The following is a 21,629-nucleotide window of genomic DNA, read 5'->3' on the forward strand; positions in this document are numbered from 1 at the left end:
TTATAGCCAGAAGGAAGGGGCGTATCTTCACGTGATGACAGCACGATAGGCAGCCGCACACGGTGCGTCAACGAAGCCAGCAGAATGCAGATCGCGCGTGATACGGAAATTTTTGCAGACGGACAGCAGCGAAGGAACTGCAAATTCAAAACAGTTGTTTGAGCACTCTTGTGCAGCAACGTGCCACCGCCACCGCTGCCCGATGTGTGCAGCACGGTTGTTTTTCGCTGAACGAGGAATCAAGAAAAGGGGTTTTTCCGTTGGCTTCTTTTTCCACCGTAAATTGTACTGATGGCTGAATTGAATTTAGATGAAGTAGGAAAGGCTGCACATCTTCTTGGTGCATAATGCTGAAACAGTCGTCCACATAGCGTAGGAACAACTTTGGTGCCGGTTGGAACGTGGAAATGCCTGTTCTCTCAATGGCTTCTAATGCGAGGTTGGCGCAGACAACGGAGATAGAGGCTCCCATTGCTGTGCCGAAGCGCTGCCTGTAGAAAGTTCCGTTGAAAACAAAATGCGTGTTGTGGAGACAAAATCACAAGAGACGGCATAGGTCGTGCACGTCGAACGGAGTCCTTGAAGACAATGAGCTATCTACGGAAAGCGTTTCCTTGCAGCACTGTACTGCGAAGTCCACAGGTACGCACGTGAACATAGATTTCACGTCAAATGAAACCATGACGTCCTCGTCTTCAATCGATGTCTGCTTTAGTTTTTCCACAAAGTGGCGAAAGTCCTTAACGTAGATGGTCATTTTTTCTACTAGCGGGCGAAGGACTTCGTGCAGATGACGGGACAGTTTGTACAGCGGAATCGCAATCTTACCCGCCGACAAAGGCAACGCCATTTGGACCGTTCCGATTACATCGCAAAGATGTCCGCACTTCTTGAGGATGCAGACACCTACATGATACTCAACCGCGATCCAACGAAGAAAATTGAATCGGAACTACAGAAACTGTTGACTGGAGTTTTCAAGTACGTACCTCCTGAGAAGAGAGACTTGTACAACAAGCTTCTTTGCCACAACGGCTCGGCTCCCGCGATCTACGGAGTTCCAAAGTGCATAAGCTAGGTGTACCACTGCGACCAATCGTAAACTACAGGCGTTCACCGCTGTACAAACTGTCCAGTCATCTGCACGAAGTCCTTCGCCCGCTAGTGGGAAAAACGACGACCTACGTTAAGGACTCTCGCCACTCTGTGGAAGAAATAAAGCAGATATCGATTGAAGACGAGGGCGTCATGGTTTCACTTGACATGAAATCCATGTTCACGTGCGTACCTGTGGACTTCGCAGTACAGTGCTGCAAGGAAACGCTTTCCGTAGATAGCTCATTGTCTTCAAGGACTCCGTTCGACGTGCACGACCTATGCCGTCTCTTGTGATTTTGTCTCCACAACACGCATTTTGTTTTCAACGGAACTTTCTACAGGCAGCGCTTCGGCACAGCAATGGGAGCCTCTATCTCCGTTGTCTGCGCCAACCTCGCATTAGAAGCTATTGAGGGAACAGCCATTTCCACGTTCCAACCGGCACCAAAGTTGTTCCTACGCTATGTGGACGACTGTTTCAGCATTATGCACCACGAAGATGTGCAGCCTTTCCTACTTCATCTATATTCAATTCAGCCATCAGTACAATTTACGGTGGAAAAAGAAGCCAACGGAAAAATCCCTTTTCTTGATTCCTCGTGCAGCGAAAAACAACCGTGCTTGAAAGCTCAGTATATCGAAAACCGACGCACACCGGGAAGTACCTCAGCTTTCAGTCCACACATCCAATTGATCAGAAGCGGTCAGTCGACAAATCGGTTTTTAATTGCGCTTTCACCATAAGCTCGAGCCAAGAAAAACTCCACTACGAAATTGACAAAGTGAAGCAAGACTTAAAAAACAATGAATATCCTCAGCAGCTAATGAAAAGCCAAGAGCACTCCGCTCACGCCTCCCGTCCTGGCCAAGGGCAGAAAAACGCAGAAGCCAAGCGAGCGAGCATTCCTTATGCTTCCGTGGTAAGCGAAGCACTTTCACGCATTTTCAAAGGATATATGACGTGCACATTTTTCATGTGCCTACCAGCAAGTTAAAACAACAGCTGGTCCGGGTAAAAGATCGCTAGATCTCTCAAGGTACCCGGGCGTGGTATACAAGATACCGTGTCAAGTCTGTAACGCCGGTTACATTGGCAAAACCGGAAACTTCATACGCAGGCTCAAAGAGCCTCAGAATGACGTCACGAACGGCCGCTCCACATCTAATGCTTTGGCGGAACACAGAGTATCAACGGGACACATAATCGATTGGTACGAAGCATCAATCATTGCCACAGAGAAAAACTTATCATCGCACCTTCTTTTAGAATATTTTCATATACATAACACGAAGCATGCTCTTAACATGACACCTGGAAATCTTTCAGAGATCTACAATCGGACATTGCGCAGTTTTAACCGTACTTAAGCCGCCGTCCTTCCATGCGGCGCTCTATGTGATCAAGGGACCCGTACGGGCCCCGAAACTTTTCGTCGAAACTTTTGGCGAGTGTATGTTTATTTCTACAATTCATCTGGTATTGATGCCTTAAACTCAGAAGTCCTAAAATATACTCAGAGCATTGTTGTGAAATCTTATGCTATCTTTTTCAACTGTCTTTATTGCCGCGAATCTTCCAGCCTTGTGCTCCCACAAGAATGGAAAATAGGTAAGACCGTCCCAGTCCCCAAAGAAGGTTAATCTTTATCATGTAAAAACTACCGCCCTATTTCCCTCACAAGCATTTGATCAAAACTAATGGAGCATGTTATTTATTCTCACATCATCAAATTTCTAGTCTCAGTCAACTTTTCAGTCAATTTCTAGTGGTCTGGGCGTCCGCTTCGGCTGCGGGAGGTGGTTGGTTCGAAACCCGCCACCGGACACCCACCGGTAAAAATGAATACAAGCCACACACTGTCCGGCGCCCGGCTTCTTCAGCGCTGTGTGCTTGGAGAAGTGTCCGCAAATGCTCCTCCGCCCTTTCGGGGGAAAACCCAGTATCGAACACTCAGCCTGCAAAGGTGGTTCGTGTTTAGCTGCAAAGGGAAGAGTTAGACTCAAACCTCGTACGCTCTAACAAGCGTCAAGTTCAACACTGCTTTCAGCGATCCTTCGTCACAAGCGAAACTTCCGAGTATCACTGCGGTCCTGGGCAAGTCCGGTTTTTCCAGCTGACGAACTTTGTGAGAAAAAAAGAACCAACATGAAGAAACCAACATGGTTTCTTAAAATGACTTTCCTCTGATTCTCAACCAACCCTTTTTATCAATAACCTTAGTTCGCATCTTGATTTAAATATTCCTGTTGACACGCTCTTCCTTGACTTTGAAAAAGTCTTCAATAAAGTTCTGCAAAAAATATTACTACTAAAACTCTCACGTCTAAACCTTAATCATTGAGTGATGAATTGGCTTTAACATGTTTCGACTAGGAGAGAGCAAATCGTCTACGGCAACAATTCATCGTCCCCTCCTTCTCCGGTTACTTCAGGTGTTCCGCCAAGCACAGTGCTTGGACCCTTGCCTTTCCTCATTTACTTTAACGATCTTCCTTCCAACGTTACCTCTAACATCTGACTATTTGCCGATGATTGCGTAATTTATCGCCCGATTTCTACAAGCACTGACGCCGACGCCCTTCAACAAGATGTAACCCGAATTAAAACTTGGTGCAAGCTTTGGTTAATGTCCCTTAAAGAGGAATCTGAACTGGTCTTTTTACCGCGGGAACTCTATCTACACGGTCCAGGCATTCTTAAAAACTTCTAATTATTGTCCTGTGTGGCTAACTGCCCTAATTAAATAGGATTAAGCGTCCCGGCTTCAGCCTTATTTTAAACTCAACGCGATAGGTAGGCGAAGTCAACCAACGCGTGGAGTCCAGTGGCGGTTCCGCTTTCACGTTTATTTTGTTTTTAGGTTTCTGTGAATAAACAGTTTCAGTCACAGACAATACAGCCGCAAAATTAGGCGCACGGAAATAAAAATACACGCGGACTCTGATTTGCGTGTGATTCCGCAGATGGCAGAGCGGCAGGCCGCCTCGGGACTGGCTGACGCGTTGGTTCACTCCTCCCACCTATCGCGTTGAGTTAAAAAAAAAAAGGGTAGGAGCCGGGACGTTTAATTCGATTTGATTAGGGGCAATCGGCCGCACGGCATAATAATTCGCACTTTCTAAGAATGCCCGGAACGTGTAGATCGAGTTCCTGCGTATAGAAAGACGAGTTCAGATTCCTATTTAGTGCACCTTTAATACTACTAAAACATGTATGATTTCTTTTCATCGCAGGCAACCCCACATTCCCTCTAAATATGTTGTTTTTGGTTCTGAAGTGCCTTCAGTTCCTACCTGTACTATTTGGGCATTACTTTAACTCACATCCTAACATGGTCTTCACATATAACCAACATCGCTAATGACGCTAACCGCATCATTGGCTTTCTACGTCGAATTCTTCGTTTTGCTACCCCTTCCATCAAATTATTAGCTTACCAAACTTTCGTCCGACCTAAAATAGAATTCGCTTCAGCAGTATGGGACCCTCATCAGTCAAACCTCTCACTAACGCCTGAAAAAATACAAAATCGCGCTATCGGCTTCATTTGCTGTGATTATTCAATTTATCCTAGTGTGCCGTCTCTAAAACCCAGAGCCTCCTTGTCTAATCTTAAAACGAGAAGACAAATATCTCGACTATGCATGTTCCATAATTTTTACCATTCATCTTTAGGAGCATCAATTATATCAGCAGAACATCTCTCTAGCCACACTCACCACAGCAAGACCGTGTACCCTCCCCCTGCAAGAAATGCATCTCATTTCGGATCTTTTTTTTTTTTGTCAAATCGTCTCGGGACTGGAACGATCTGCCGCCAGAAGCCAAACACCTTACCAACCCCATCAAATTCAAGAAAAAGATAGAGGCCATCATCTTGTAGTCTGTCATGCCCACCCCTCAAGTAATGCCCCATATCCGGCGTCATTGACGTAATAAATAAATAAAATAAATAAATAAATCATAACTAAATAAATAAATAAAAGAGTTTCGAAGTCAAAAAGAATTCCCATCTGCAAACTACTCTGCCCATTCAGCCACAGAGTAGCTAAATGCCGCTCTAGGTTCTGCAGCGCTGTCTCTCTTTGATCGAGACGGTTTCCCTTCGTACGTCCCGAAAGTTTTCTCTGCTGCAGTCACCGGTGAGCCATGCCCGTCACCCCATGGCTCGTCTTAATGCCGGGGTTGGGAGGGTTTTCCTTCGCTCTTGCTTAAATTTCGGATGCTTTCACTGTTCGCAAAAAATCGAAACTTTCTCACTGTCAAAGCTTTTGCGACTTTTCATTTCAGAAATAATGCTACCTGGATCAAGTGCCGAAATCAGACTCCAAACCTAGCCGCAAACCGCAACCCTTTCAAACTTCTTGCCCGCTCGAGTTTGTGACAATGAACGGCGTTCCTTTCTTAGCATGTTCCCTTGGCGTTCAGAACTTCCTTTCCTGCCTTTCCATTTGAATTCTGGCATAAATTATAACACGAACGTTATGGTGAACTAAAACGTGAAGTATTTCGAATTTCTACGTTTGCAAACACGGAGAGTTAACATTAGTTATTCGCTGGCGTGGAAAGAAGAGGCACAAATCAACGTGTGGCTGGACCACCAACCCGCGACTTCGGTATCAGCACCGGTGTAGCCGCTAGGACGACACCACCTTTCGTGTACTTCTAGGCGTATTTTTCCTGCTCCGGCACGTACTTGGGATTCGAAACTGCAGCGGCCAAATCCGTCTAAAACGTCTAACCTGAATTTCGGTATGCAGCTGCAAAGTTCGGCGTTTGAAAGAAATCCCCACAAACCAAACCAAAAATGCAACAAATCCATCTCACCGGAGGACAGACCTTGAGAAGCTTCAGCGCCAGGCATTTAGCCCAGGCGGCTCGTTGATTGCGCTTCTAAGCAGAAACCGAAATAGTGCAACAAAGAGAAAAAAAGAAGAAGCAACAGAACTTCTTAAGAAAAGAAAGCCCAATATGCCGTCCCAGGAATTAGTACCTCGGAGATCTTCTTTCAAGCAGCAGGAGAGGCTTTTCCGGCTCTAGGTACAGCCTGTCATTTCGCGCAGCCTCGTCCGAATCCCCGATAATCCCCAGGTCGTTTCTTAGTGCGCTCTTGCGTCCGCTGAAAAATATTAGGGCGCTCAATTAAAACAAGATAGCAGGCTTAAAATTGACGCAGTTTCTCTCGGGCACCTTCGCATCGGCGAAGTGGAAGAAAGAGTGCGCCGGGAACTAATCCTTCTGATTCGCTGCTCAAAGCGACTCAATATCCGCCGATGTGAAGGGAGAGCTCGGAGCCCATCGACATATTTGCAGCGCACACTACATCACGTTATTAGCGCACAGGTGCCTTCGTCTTCCGTGTTTCTCATCAAAACATCGCTTCCACAGCTCCGTGAAAGCTATACGAGTGAAAACTCAAAACCGGTGAGCCAGAAAATCCACTAAAGGCGCACATCTTGAGCCGATAGCACATATTTTTCTCGATGCCTTTCTCTTTTTCACTGGCTCTCATAAAAAGCAGCCGCGCCGTGCGCTTCCGCTTTTTTTATTGCGGAAACAGTGCTACTGAACAACGCCCTATAGCGATTTGGCGTCAGTACCAGATTTTAGGTCATCCTAGCCTCCCCCCCCCCCCCATTAGTTTTCTTCTCACATTGCTTCCTTCACCTCGTCCTCCCCGGCCCTTTCTTGGTACACTTTAAACAATACCGGTAACCCCCTACCTTTTGCAACCCAATGGCTTTTAGCCAGTACCAGCATGGGTACTGGAAGCACGTCGCGCGGCGGCCGTTTGCGACGACGAGATGCTTGCTGCTGCTACTTCTTGCCGCTTAATTGCTTCCGTTGCCTGCTGATGCTTGCTGTTTCTCGCTGCTGCTGCTGCTTGCTGCTGTTTGCTGCGGCTGATTGCTGTTTATGATGCTGCCACCTTCTGGTGCTGCCTCTTGTTGCTACTGTCGCTCGCTGCTGCTGCCCATTGCGGCTGCTTGTTGCTGCCGCCGCTTGCTATTGCTGCTGCCGCTTGCTGCTGCTGCCTCTTTGTGCTGCCACCGCTTGCTGCTGCTCCTTGCTGTTGCTTGCTGCTGCAGCGCACTGCTGGTGCCACTTGCTGTAGCTTCGTCTTGTTTTTGTTTCAGCTTGCTGCTGTTGGTTGATGCTTCTGCTTGTCGTTGCTGACACTTGCTGGTGCTGCCGTTTGCTGCTGCCTCTTGCTGCTGTTGCCGCTTCCCGTTGCGGCCGCTTGCTGCCGCATATACTACCGCTTGCCGCTGGCTGCTTCTTGCTGCTGCTGCTTGCAGCTGATTCTTGCTGCTAACCACCGCTGTTTGCTACTTGTCTCTTCCTGCTGCATGCTGCTCTTGCTGTTTCTTGCTTGCAGCTGCTGCTTGCTTGCTACAGCTGCTTGCTGCTACTGCCACTTACCGGTTGCTGCTGCTGTTTGCTGCTTGCTTAATAAATAAACAATAAACAATTTTTCTTTTCTTTTTCAAGTAAAAATGTGGGCCTGCCAAAGCCTCAGAAGGCTTGAGTGGCAGCGCCCAGCAGCAGACAGCACACACGGCAGATACTGACATGAAAAACCGCAATAAAAACAGCAAAAAAGAAAAAGGGAACAAAACAACATGCAAGTACCCACAAAAGGAGACAATAAAGCATGAAAATAAACAGGATCAAAATAATACCAGAGTTAGCAACGTAATTTAAATAGACAGGCTTTCACTTAGTGGAGAATATTTCTTTAGGTGAATGGTTAAGATCAAGATGAACATAATGGTTTCTAAGAGGCTCGCCATATCTGGTACGTACTATAGGGGCTAGGAAGCGATCGCGATATCGAAGATCTCGCACATGAACGCATGGAGTGCAACAATCGTTTCTCCAGATGTATTTAAAACTACTGTTTCAGACGCTGCCGGTCCCGCTTGCTGCTGCCGCTTGCTGTTCCTACCCTGTCTCTGCTTCTGGCGCTGAAGCTATTTTCTGCTTCCTGCTGCTGCTTGATATTTACAGGTGCAGCTGCCGTTTGCCGCTGCTGGCTACTGCTTCCTGCTCTTTTCTTGCTGCTGCTGGTGCCACTTGCTGCTGCTGCCGCTTCCTTTTGCTGCCCCGGCTTGCTGTTGCTGCCCCTTGCTGCCGCTGCCAAGGCTGCTTGCTTCTCCTATTTATTGCTGCTGCCGCTGCTGCTGTAGCCGCCGTTGCCGTTGCCGCACCTTGCTGCTGGTGGTGCCGCTTGCAGCTGCTGCTGCCGCTTCCTGCTTCTGCTGCGGCTTGCTGTTGCTGTCATTTGCTGGCGCTGCTTGCTTCTGCTACTTACTGCGGCTGCTTGCTGCCACTCCTTGCTGCTGCTGGTGCCAATTGCTGCTGCTGCGGCTTGCTTATGCTTCCCCTTGCTGCCGCTGCCACTTGCTGGTGATGCTTGCTTCTGCTACTTACTGCTGCTGCTGGTGCCACTTGCTGCTGCTGCGGCTTACTTATGCTTCCGCTTGCTGCCACTGCCACTTGCTGATGCTGCTTGCTTCTACTGCTGGCTCCTGCTGCTGGTGCCACTTTCTGCTGCGGCTTGCTGATGCTTCCCCTTGCTGCCACTGCCACTTGCTGGTGCTGCTTGCTTCTACTGCTGACTGCTGCTGCTACTTGCGGCCACTCGTTGCTGCTGCTGGCGCTGCTTCTGCCGCTTGCTGTTGCTGCCCCTTGGTGCTGCTGCCAGTTGCTGGTGGTGCTTGTTTCTGCTACTTTCTGCTGCTGCTGGTGCTTGTTTCTGCTACTTTCTGCTGCTGCTGGTGCCGCTTGCTACTCCTGCTGCTGCTGCTGCTGCTGCTGCTGCTGCTGCTGCTGCTGCTGCTGCTGCTGCTGCTGCTGCTGCTGCTGCTGCTGCTGCTGCTGCTGCTGCTGCTGCTGCTGCTGCTGCTGCTGCTGCTGCTGCTGCTGCTGCTGCTGCTGCTGCTGCTGCTGCTGCTGCTGCTGCTGCTGCTGCTGCTGCTGCTGCTGCTGCTGCTGCTGCTGCTGCTGCTGCTGCTGCTGCTGCTGCTGCTGCTGCTGCTGCTGCTGCTGCTGCTGCTGCCGCTTGCTGTTGCTGCGCCTTGTGCGAAATGTTCTTCGCCATCTTTATACTGAGCTCGGTCAAGAGGGACAGTGACTCTGCTTTTGGACGGCCGCCAAGGACACTTAGTGTTATCGCCGCTGTCAGGTAAAGTTTTTTTTTAAACCCCCCGCTGTCTCCCTGGCGGCCCGACGGTCGTCATTACGGCATGACGGTATTTTCTGAACGATACTTTGCCTAACTAGATAGATAACATATATCTATCTCAAGTATTTGTAACGTCCTTAAAATCCGCATGAGCATCGTGTAAAAATTGCAGTCTGTTCCGTGCCACACCTGGAATTCCCCACTGTAGGAATGCATTCGAGCTGGGCTGCATTCGGTCGTTTTGCATACACAGTGAGTGCCGCCACTTAACAAACAAGGAAAGAAATAATGAAACAAATATTAACGTGGCAAACACGGTGACGTAGTGTCTACGTCATGAATAGTGTTCCCAGCGTTACGGTGCAAGAATTTGTTTTTCATTTGCATTATCCTCTTTCTGGTAGTGACAGGCGTTCCAAGCGACGTCGTTCAGATGGACATCAGTAATGAGCAGTTTGTTTTCACAAGCACAACATTTAATTCCCGCGACGAGACAACCGAACACAAAAACTAATCCACACAAACGCAGACACTACAAGCCCGTGCCAGCGAGGTCACACGGCAGGTGTGAGGGAGGCCACGAATGCGTCCTCGAATGCTGGTCTTTCAGGTACGCTGTTTTGTAGGTAACTTCGGACAACCACTTATAAACGCTACCAACTAGGTGTACACGTCGAGGGCTAGCTTTTGTTTTTTTTTTCAGCTTGAAAGATTCTAGCACTTTTGTATATTTTTGCGTTTGCATTATCTGTGAGGATGTCTCAAATGTTTTTTGATATGCTTTTGCATCATATTTGAAATTATCCGGCCTTTGGCAAAAAATACTTGCTCTCAAGTAACTGGTCTGCAATCGCTGTTTTCATATGTTTATGTCTGCTGTTCAATGCTGTGCTGTGTATGGTAGCACATCTACTCGTAAGACTCATTGTATCCTTTGTATGTGCCTGGTGAACAAATATTCAAAACCTTGTTACGATTCATTTTTCACATGCCTCATGTAGTACCCTCAATGCGCGTCTGCCTCATGGTGTGTAGCATAATTCCCCAAAATAGGAGAAGTGTTATAGCGCCATTGCATGAATCAAGGTTATCAAGGTTCTTGGCGACTACTTTATGACTGAAAGCTTTGCTGCGAGCTCGTTTAGCTTATATGAAGCCCTAAATATATCCAAAACTGATAAATAACATAAGTGAAATTTTCAGCGATTGCTGCTTTCATGAGTGGGTAGAGTGTGTGGAACTATTGCTTCGAAGCCCCCTAAAGCAAATGAAGCATGCAATAGCTGAACAAATGGCATTTAGGTTTTGGGAACATCAATGACCGTAAGGCAAACGAGAAAGAAGTATAATATATAAAAGATCGAGCAGGCTCAATAGAAACGAGGTAGCTAAGTGCGGCCAAGCACTCGAACAGATCCACGTCAAGAGCTCTCCAGGAAAGGATGGCGTGATGTTTCATTTCATTTCATTTCATTTATTGAAGCCTTAAGGGCCCGTGGGCATTACATAAGGCGGGGGCAAGAACAGTGTGTACAACATATGGTACCAGCTCAACAAAAACAAAAACAAAAAGTAATAAAACGATAAATTAAAATTAAAAATATTAAAGGAGATAGTAACACAGGATCAGATTATTTGATGAAGCCGAATACATCACGTAAGACACAGGTGATTTGCTAATTCAGTGCGGAAAATTGCTCGATCTGTGCAAGAAGCAATAGTATCAGGTAGGGCATTCCATCGGGCTATTGCATCTGGAAAGAATGAAACATTCATAGCTGATGTGCGGCCTTTAATGGGAGCTATGGGATGAGTGTGGTTTAGGCGAGGGGATATTCTTGATGGCGGCTGCAGCAAAGGATGCCTGTTAATAGGGCGGTAGAAAAAGGAATGAAGGAGGCATAGGCGTGATACGATGCGACGTGATTGGAGACTTGGGAGGGAAAGGGCTCGTTTTAGTGCAGTGACACTACTATCACGCGAGTACTGTGACATGATGAACCGTGCAGCTCGATTTTGAACGGCTTCTAATTCATTTGTAAGGTATGCTTGTGAAGGGTTCCAGATGGATGAGGCGTATTCAAGCTTTGGGCGTACGTATGTCTGATAAGCTAGTTGTCTGATTTCAGGTGGTGCTGATGTTAGGTTCCGTCGCAGATAACCAAGAGTGCGTGAGGCCTGGGAGCATATTGAATTAATATGAGTGACCCATGATAAGGATGATGTCAGGTGAACGCCAAGGTATTTGTAAGAGGAAGTTCGGGCAATGGGAGTTGAATTAATATGGTATGTGCAGTTAATAGAGGTTTGTTTACGAGAGAAGGACATGAGTTGGCATTTGTCTAGGTTAAGTGGCATGTGCCATTTTTCACACCATGATGCAATTGTGTCTATATCATTTTGTAGCTTAATGGTGTCTTCAGGGGCATGGAGGATGTTATAAACGACGCAGTCATCCGCAAAAAGTCGAAGTTTGGTTATTGTGTTAGATGGGAGATCATTTATGTAGATTAAGAATAACAACGGTGATAACCCTGCGCCCTGAGGGACACCTGATGTGACGTCAGTATGCGATGATCTGCAACAGTTGGCGAATGTAAATTGCACGCGCCCTTTAAGAAAGTGCTCGAGCCAGATAAGTAATGTTTGCGGGATTCCAAGTAAAGCAAGTTTAGCTTGCAGATGATTATGCGGAACACGGTCGAATGCCTTGGAAAAGTCGAGAAAGATGGCATCAATTTGTAGGCGATTGTCCATGTACTGAAGGATGTCGTGAGTGAATTCGGCGAGCTGTGTTTCGCATGATAGTAGTTTTCGAAAGCCATGTTGGTGCGGGTTGGTGGACGATGCTATGGAACCTCGGGCAGGTGAATGAGATTTGGACAAATGTGAGGTACCGGCGATTCTGGCACGCGCCGTACTAACGCCAATCCCCAAGCTCGGGAAAGAACCCTGAGAGATGGCCAACCTTCGCCCAATTTCACTCACATCCACCCTATGTAAGCTGACTGAAAGAATGGCGACAGCTAGATTAAATCACCACCTTGAAGAAGGACACTTGTATTTCCATCCGGGCCAGGGAAAGCACAACAGGCTGTTTTTTTTTTCTGCGGCGGCTCCTGCATGGGGCGCACCACAGGCGACCGCGCATCATGGTAGCAGTGCAGCTCCAGGTCTATGAAACTGTCCCTGGCACGGCGATGCTGAACGCGCCCACAAATTCGTGCCCCGGCAAGTGACTAAATCATTTCGTGCGCTTCTTCAGAATCGAACCTTTGCAATTCACTCACGCAGGTCGCCCAGATAGGATAACATTTGAGAACAGGTGCGGTGTAGCCCAGGGAGCCATTCTATCCCTTATTCTGTTAACCTCATGATGACGAAGCTGGTGCGCGGCGTCGCGACTATTCCCGACGTCAATGTTAGAGCACGTGGCAACGACGAAAGTATCTGTATTGAAGCCACCGACCACCTTACAACGGATGCCGCTGTCCGAAGCCTCCAACATGCATTTGTCATTTTTGTCGACCTCCATGCTGCAACCGGCATGGAGCTGTCAATGGCCAAGACGCAATACATCACCGTGCGAACAACCACCGCGGAGCGAGACTCAATCTCCCTTGCCATAGCGGGCGAACCCCACCAGCACACACCGGACCGGTGGATTCGGGTTCTCGGCAACCCTGCTCAGAAGTCGGAACGAGCTCCCGAATGGCTGCGGCAGCGGAGCGAACAGTGAACACTACTGCTCAATCTTATACAAAGGGTCTCGAAAACATTTAGGACGACACCATAGCATATCTCCTGGCGGTTAGTGCAAGCTATCCTAGTGGCCAAGGCGACCTGAAGAGCTCTTTGCTTCCAGCTCATGAAGCATCAGACGCAGCAACTAGAGGCGTAGTACAAAGCATCCCTGCGCGTCATCACCCCCCCCCCTCGCCCACAACACACGAAAGTCAGAAGCACTACCGTAATGCAGGACTGCCCCCTGCGTGAACCTGCGCAAAAACGTCGTCATTGTTGTCTACCAACTTCGGTGCAGGCACAACTCGGGAGTAGCATAGCCACTAAGCAAGCGGCTTTCATGAATGAAGCTCGATCCGCGCCCCTACACGGCACGCGGAGGGTCACCAAACTACGCGACATCGCTAATCCTCTTTGCCTACTGGCACCGTCTCTCCGCCGTGCTCCTACAACCACCACGTGCAGATGGCATGTCACTGTAATTATGTGACATCTGCTCAAATGAAGTCAGTATACTGCTGCCTCTGTCGTCTTCGCTGTGCTGTGGTGCGTGGCTATTCGCGTGCACCGTAGTTCGTGCATTGCACCTACTCCGAACACCGCTAATTCCTCGCTCAGGCGGGCTTAATATCATCACCTCGGTCTCTGCTGACAGGCTGTAATCAAGGACAAACCTTCAATGTTGACGAAGTTCTGTCTTTATAGAGAGGCTGACTCGAGGAAGCCGCTCAGTTCCGGAGCGCACGTATCCCTCCTGTAGGCGTCGAGCGTAACAATAATCATTGCTCATTTTACCAGACCTCAAAGTTCATCAACCCATTTACCTTTTCCTTTCCCTCCATTGCTGACCCTAATTCACCACTTCTAAATACGGGCATTTTGCAAGCTCGTCGTGTCTGAATCCGCCCGAACTTTCTTTTCCAGAGAGCAGTCAATTTATCTCGCCACTCTCTTCTTTCTCGGACGAAATCTGCTCGCCCCTGGAAACGCACTTTTCGTACTGTTATAACGAGTGACAGAATGACGAAGCAGGGTCGGGGGCAAACACAGGACTCCTTTATTCCGTAGACAACGAATTATATAAACGCTGCTTGCCTGGTGACGTCATACAAAATAGCCAGTCACGTTTGGGCACGTCTCAGTCTAGCGCGTCATATCATTTCTGCCTTTCTTTTAAAACTGTAGCCTTTGCACCGCCCTCGGTTGTCGGGTAAACCTCCGCAAAACCGACGGTGTTGTTTGCACATTGAGCTGGTTCGGCTGGAGTCAATGTCGAAGGTGCTGGGACGGCGCCGTTGGGTTCTGAACTTTCCGGGCTGAGGAGCTCTCCACGTGGTGATGCGCGTTTCCTGTTGTCCGGGATAGACTAGACTGGGTCGGGCGCTTCCGCCTTAATAGCCACGGGTGACGTAGGCACCCGACGGCGAATTTGGTCCAGGTCACGCCGGACCAGCCCATCTGGAGTATCAACCGTGACCAGCCGAGAACCCTTGATGCCTTTGATGACGCCTGGACATCAATTCCTCCCCTGGGCAAAGTTGCGCACCCACACGGGATCTCCGCACTGGAATCTGAAAGGCTGCGAAGAACTCTGAAGGAGAGATGGCACACATGCATCCAAGCGCGAACGGACTTGGTAGTTCAGTAGCATTTCTGACGGTGACTTGCCGCCTGGTAATGGGGTACGCCGGTAGCCTAGCAGCACCCGCGCTAGTTTCGTCTAGAGATCGCTCACCGCCGCGTGCTTGTGAAGGCCGTCGTTTATGGTGCGAACAGGCCGCTCCGCCAGCCCATTAAACTGTGGGTGGTACGGCGCGCTGCGTAGGTGCGTTATTATCTTGTCAGTCATCAATTTGGAAAACTGCTGGCTTGAAATCTGAGGCCCGTTATCCGACACGACTCTTTGCGGCAAGCTAAATCGTGCGAACAGTTCGCAAAGCCGCGAGATTTTGACTTGAGCGGTCGACAACCGGACCGAGGGTACCTCGATTCATTTTGTGGGCGAGTCGACAACTATCAGCATTATGCGTCCGGCGATTTCTCCAGCATAATCGATGTGAAGCCGTGACCATTTGGTTCCTGTTTCCGGCCAACTGATAGGAGTCTCGCCATGTGGCATTGGTTGCACTTGTATACGTGGGATGCAAGATAGTGCAAAAATTTCGATCTCACCGTTCAACCCAGGCCAAGAGAATAGCGTCCGAGCCAGTCTTTTCGTTGCCGAGGCACCTTGATGAGACCGATGCAGCTCAGCGAGCATGGGGTGTCGCGCTTTGGCGGGTGCGAGAATCCGATAACCCCCGTAGAGCAGGCCAGCTGAGCTCGACAGCTGTAGTCTTCGGCAAAATAAGGTTGAAGATGAGTTCGACACGGCAAAAGGCGTTCAAGCCACCCCTTTACTACAAACTGCCTGAGGTCTTCGTCTCCGCTCCTTAGCGCCCGTAAGAGACCAGCAGGCACGAAAGAGTAATCAAGATGCTCTAATGCGAGTTCGTATTCTGCTAAGGTGAGCGGTATCTGGTGTAGGCACGGGCAAGCGGCTGAACGCGCCTGCGTTGGCGTTTTGCTCCCGGACCTGTACTCAATGCGGTACGGACATTGGCTTAGGAATAGAGCCCACCTCTGTGCAACGGGCCGACGCTATTGGGGGCACAGGTCTATCTTCCCGCAGCAGACCCACTAGTGACTGGTGGTTCGCGACCAACACAATCTACCGCCCTAGCAGGTAGTCTCGAAACTTTGTTACTCCGAACGCCAGCGCCAGAGCTTCCTTCTCGAGCTGTGAATAAGTCTTTTCGGCGGACGTTAACGTGCATGAACGAAAAGCACTGCGCTTGTCCGTTCTGCCCATGCGGTGCGAGATAACATCACCTAGACCCTACGGTGACACATCACATTCCAATCGCATTGGTTGGTCGCAGTTGAAATATGTCAGCACAAGCGAGCTCAGAAGAGTCTGTTTAGCCTGGCGATATGAATTTTCCTGCTTGATGCCCCACTACCATTGATAGCCTGCTTGATGACGGGGTCTTCCTTCCAGAGCTGCTGGACAAACAGAAGTGTCGCCATGCCTTCCAAACAGAGCAGGACGGGTAGTCCGGCTCGCCGAAGGAAGGATTGGGAGCCGCGTTGCGCAAATGAGAATGATACTGCAGCCTAGTATAGGGCCCGGCACTTTGGCCTCCGATCCATTCGCACTGCTCGGCCGCCGACCCGGTGAGTGGCGGTGACTGAATGTGTCACGCCAAATCGAATGACCCGATTTGGCGCATTCGCCTCGCGCACCCATAAGGCGGAGAGAGGTTTGTTGGAGCGTTGTAAGACTGAATGAGGACTATGACAGCGCGGCTAATGACAGCGGGCCCGTCCACCTTCCAGACGCGCACACTTCAACCAGTTCATCATCGAAGCGCCAAGGTGGAGGAGTTTAAGCTCTGGCGCGCGTAGCCGTTTTGCAAGGACGACTTAAGAGCGTTGCCAATAATATTTGAAGTAAAATAGCAAGGCCGCATGCCTCCCGACGTAGCAGTAGGTCGCCGCCGTTCCTCATGAACGCGTCGCTGCCTTCGAGCGACTGCCCGTGCGGCAAGTGACCCTTCATCTTCGTCTTCGCGTGTCGTTAAACTCGGCCGCCGATACAAAGTGAGCAGCAGCGGCGGCCGATTGGGTTCGTCGCCGAGGCCCCCGGCAACGAACACACTTTTGTCCGAGCGTCGAAACAAAGCGTGGACCACGACGGAGGCGATTATGTGCCTTGGTCGTTGAATTTTCTCACCCGATATTCAAAACGATGGCATTATTTGCTGCAACGGGCGCATTACGACTGCTGCTGCGCGCACAACGCCCGGCTCCTGAACCCATGGCTTCCAAGGCCGGACGGAGTGCTGGCGCAGCGTTCCGCGTCGCTGACTAAGGGGCTCGCGGTCAAAAGGAGGCAGTGCAGTACAAACAAACAGCTAGAGCGTAAACGGACACTGATGATTCCCCTGAAACGTCGTCGGAAATCGGCAGTTGATAGGGATATGATAGGCGAAGATCGATAATACGCTCATGACGTGAGAATAGCGGTTGCGCTCGAACATGCCAGGGTCACATGGAAATGCTGCCGCTTGGCATGGATTCGTTTTGACGACGTCACGAAAGGCACTGCCCTTTGGTCGGAGCGGAACGCTGAGGTCATTTATGAGGACCCCAACGTGCATTGTATAAGCGACCACTGAAACCGCTCCGACTGCAGCCATTTACCTACATAACGCGGGCGCCACCGTTTGCGGGTGCTAGGCAAGGAGCACGCGAACACAAGGTATTCCGAGCCAGCGTGTTCCCTGATTCAGTATGTGCCTGCTGGCCTCGTTTATGTGCATGATATTGAACTGAAGCGATGGCAGTTACAGCTTCCCTGCGCTAAAAAAAATTAGGCCATAGAGTGAAATGGACAGATTAATGAGTTTTTAATGAATCATAACGAAACTCTGGGAAAAACCCAGGAAATAAAAACTTCGGTTTTTCGGTAGAATATTCTGACTTCTCCAGTTCAGTTGTTAAGTGAAGTGTAAGGCACGTGCTGACAAACAGAGAGGGCCATTTTTTGTTGTACTTGAGGCAAACAAAGTAATGGCGTAAACGTTGCAGGCTGGCGCGAGAAAGAAGCAGTCTTCTCGTTGAGCAAGCGTTCACAGTTGAACAACAGTCTAAGTCAAGTAACTGGCAAATATCCCAACGCGCGCACTCTTGTTTTTGGCTACTTTAATTACCCATCCAGTGGCTCAGTCGTTATGACGCTCGGAAGCTGACCCGAAAGACGCGGGTTTGATCCTGACCGCGGCGGTCGAATTCTGATGGAGGCGGAATTCTAGAGGCCCGTGTACTGTGCGATGTCAGTGCACGTTAAAGAACCCCAGGTGGCCGAAATTTTACGGCGTCCCTCATAGCCTTAGTCACTTTGAGATGTTAAACCTCCATGAACTCTAAACCTTAATTACCCATTCATTGACCGGCTGAACCTAACACCAACAGGCAACACCGGAATAACGAACTTTGTCGACGTTTGTTTAAAGTTCAATCTCACCCAGTTAGTAACTGAACCCACACGCGTCACACATGGACCTTCCAACATCTTGGACCTTATTCTAACTAATCACCCAAACAGTTTATCATCACTTAATTCCGCGAAATTAGTGGCCGCAATGTTTTACACGCTCCTTGACCGTCATATGAAAATATCAAGATGTCATCTTCGGCGGGTGCTGATGAAATCACCCCAAAGTTCCTCAAAAATACTCGCCATACTTCCGCAGCGTATCTACAAAAACTGTTTGCACAATCACTTTTCACAGTTAGCATACTCAGCGATTGGAAGGTGGGGAAGACTGTTCCGGTCTTCAAATCAGGTAACAAAGAGTCACCCCTTAATTACCGCCCCATCTCTTTAACAAGTGTGTCATGGAAAATCATGAAAGATCTCATTGATTCTCACATAATGAACTTTCTTGACTCTATTCCTGCGCAAAACGGCTTCCGTAAGAACCTATCCTGCGTTACACAAATGGCTATTTTAATCCATGACTTGCATGTCAACCTTTACTGTAACCTTCTAACTGACGCAATATTCCTGGACTTCGCGAAAGCATTTCACAAAGTTCCTCCCAAACGCTTGCTACTGAAACTTTCCTGGTTAAAATTTCATACTAACATATTACAGCGGATAAACGAATTCCTTGCTAACCGCATCCAGTCTGTTTGCGTTAGTAATCAAACCTCTAGTTCTCTTCCTGTAGCATCAGGTGTCCCGCAAGGATAAGTCCTCGGTCTCCTATTATTTTTAATATACATTAATGACCTACCAACGCATGTCTCGTGTAACTACCGTATTTTTGCTGATGACTATGTCATCTATCGCACAATCAATAACGCCTCTGATCAGTTCGCCCTCCAGAGTGACTTAATCAGCGTACAGGACTGGTGTAACCAATGGCTCATGGAACTAAAGCCCAATAAATGCAAACTCATGTCATTTAACCGTAATCCGTAAAACGTAATCCTCTCCTCTTCTCGTATAAAATCTCGCATGTCACAGTAGGATTAGCTCAGACTTATAAATACCTCGGCATAATATTACTTGATGATCGAACCTGGAGCGCGCATGTCACTAAAGTCATATCATCCGCTAACAGAAGCCTTGTATTATTAAAACGACTTCTACGTCATGCGACTCAAAACATAAAATTACTTGCCTACAAATCACTTGTGCGTTCCAAATTAGAATACGCCTCTGCTATTTGGAGCCCTAACCGAAATTATCTATCAAATTCCCCAGAATCAGCTCAACATCGAGCCACGAGATACATATATGCGCGCTATTCATATAATGTCAGTATATCAACATTAAAAGCAGAGGCAGGCTTAACATCCCTGGCTTGTAGACGTCGTCTAACTAGTATGTGTTCGTTTCACAAATTTTATTTCAGCTCACTTCGTCGTCCACCCTTCATCAATCCGCCGGCGCGCATTTCCCTCCGCATTAGTCTCCCCCCCCCCCAAGTTGCCCGGCCACGTATGCGCTCTACTACATTTGCATCGTCATCATTTCCACGCTCAGCCACGGACTGGAACATCGTTCCACACAACATCGCCGCAATCACCTGTCCATCAACATTTATGAACTTTTAGCTACTATATTTAGCAGCGAATAATTTATGTGCTTTACGTGTTTTCTTTGTTTATTCAATCTGTTTTATACATGTAACCCACCCCTTATGTAACACCCCCAATCCCGGAGGCCTTTAAGGTAATAAAGTGAAGTGAAGTGAAGTCAAGTCAAGTCAAGTTATACGTATTGCGAGATAAAAAAAAAAGCTGAAATTCTAACAGCTGGAAATACTTTCCAAAAACGCTTAAAGTCTACATTCCGTTGAAAACAATTGTATCGGCTCCATTATTGCGGCAGTACTGGAAAGCGCCTGGCTTTCATTACTGATACGGAAGATTCGTGCTTTTCGTGTGCGGATGTCTGCTCTTCATGAATGCAATCAAGAAGAGCCAAAAAAAAAAGGCTAAATAAAGTCCGTAGTCCGATGTGCTATATCAGTGGATGCTTTTCTGGAATTGTGAGCGTTTTATTTAAAGCCAACCTACGCTAGCTCCTGCGAGAATATGTACGTGTAAACAACTATAGCATAGGCCTATATATAAGCCTCCGTGCTTAGTGATATGTTTCTGAGTCAAGAAGACCAAGCCATTGACAGGAAATTGAACGACTTGCCGTGCTTGTCTTTACATAAACACAGATAGCTATGGTGGTGGTGTTGTTAATGCCTTAAAATATTTTACGACCATGCTCTGAGCCTTTCTTGTCGTTCGAGTTGCCACAAGATAATACTATCCGCATCCTGAGAGTTAGCTCGTTGTTCCGGAGCTACCATGTGTGTGGTTCTCCATACCGCCAACAGCGAAAACAATGCCGAACTTTTGTTCTGGGCAATCCAAGATTGTAAAACTGCTGCGTTGATGCAGCGCATGCATTTTTTGCCAACATTACCACTCCGGGAATCTGACTTCCCCAGTTTGTAGGGCTCGCGTTCTACGAATCTTAAATTGCACGCGCCTTCGCCCACGCGTCTTCCTGCATAACAACCTGCCCCGCGGGTGCCTGGAGAACCGGCTGCCGCGGGAAGCTATTTAAGGAGCAAGGCGACATGTGGATCTTCTCTCTCGGCTCTCACCTGGCATTATGCTGACATCTTAGGATATTCACCCCGGATCGTATATCTTATTTCACTGCTCTGATGATGATTAATTTTTATGGCGCAAGGGCATCTATGGCCAAAGAGCGCCTGGCACAAGGTTGTTCTGCACCAGGTGGGGTCACAGACCCATTTCCCAATCATTTCACCCTAAAGAACGCGAGCACCAGGCAGGGTAAAGCTTGTGCCCATTGTAACACCGGAGGGGGCTCGGCGGCACTGGGGATCGACCCCCGCACCTGCCGCATGCGAGGCGGATGGTCAAACCACTAGGCCACTGCTGCGGTGTTATTTCACTGCTCTATATTTGTGTCCGCGCTGGGGCAGAAAAAATCGCCCACAAAATGGCACCCAACGTGGAGCGGTTCGCAAGTTGAAGGCTGGCGAAAACTGAGCTTTCGGATTGTGCGTTTGCTTTTGCCTTCGAGGGGTTGGCTACGCCTCTGAAGACGGTCTGAAAAAATCCGCTTTCAGATAGCGGTCATTCGATTAGTGCATCGTATGACACAGATAATGGAGAACGGGTGCCCCTAATATGCCAACATCGCTTTGGGACGTTAAACACTATACACCATATAATGAATAACGTGCGCATTGTTCCTTCTACGGCGCTGTAGTTTAGTCGATTGTGTGGCGCGATAAAACGTATGACGCTCGACTCCTTTGCAATGCGCCATTAAGCGCATATTTTAATTTATTGAGGGCTCCTGAGCTCAGCTACTGTTTACTAACTACGTATGTCAGATTTAGGTGAATATTCGGAACACAGGTCGCTTTATCAATGCACACTTCATGAACTTCTTTTCGAATTGAGCCAATTCTAGGCATCGAATATAAGTGAAGTTCAGCTGTAATT

The 21,629-nt window shown here is 48.5% G+C and overlaps 1 protein-coding gene across 1 annotated transcript in view; it reads left to right on the forward strand.

The window, feature by feature from the left end:
- Positions 1–9,179: 9,179 nt before the first annotated feature.
- LOC144126768 (chitotriosidase-1-like) overlaps positions 9,180–21,629 on the forward strand; it is a 184,362-nt gene continuing 171,912 nt past the window's right edge. The window contains exon 1 of the mRNA XM_077660453.1: positions 9,180–9,287. The gene's annotated coding sequence lies outside the window, so the exon portion shown is untranslated. The remainder of the gene's footprint in view (positions 9,288–21,629) is intronic.

The sequence above is a fragment of the Amblyomma americanum genome, chromosome 1 (assembly GCF_052857255.1).
Source record: "Amblyomma americanum isolate KBUSLIRL-KWMA chromosome 1, ASM5285725v1, whole genome shotgun sequence".
Lineage (NCBI taxonomy): Eukaryota > Metazoa > Arthropoda > Arachnida > Ixodida > Ixodidae > Amblyomma > Amblyomma americanum.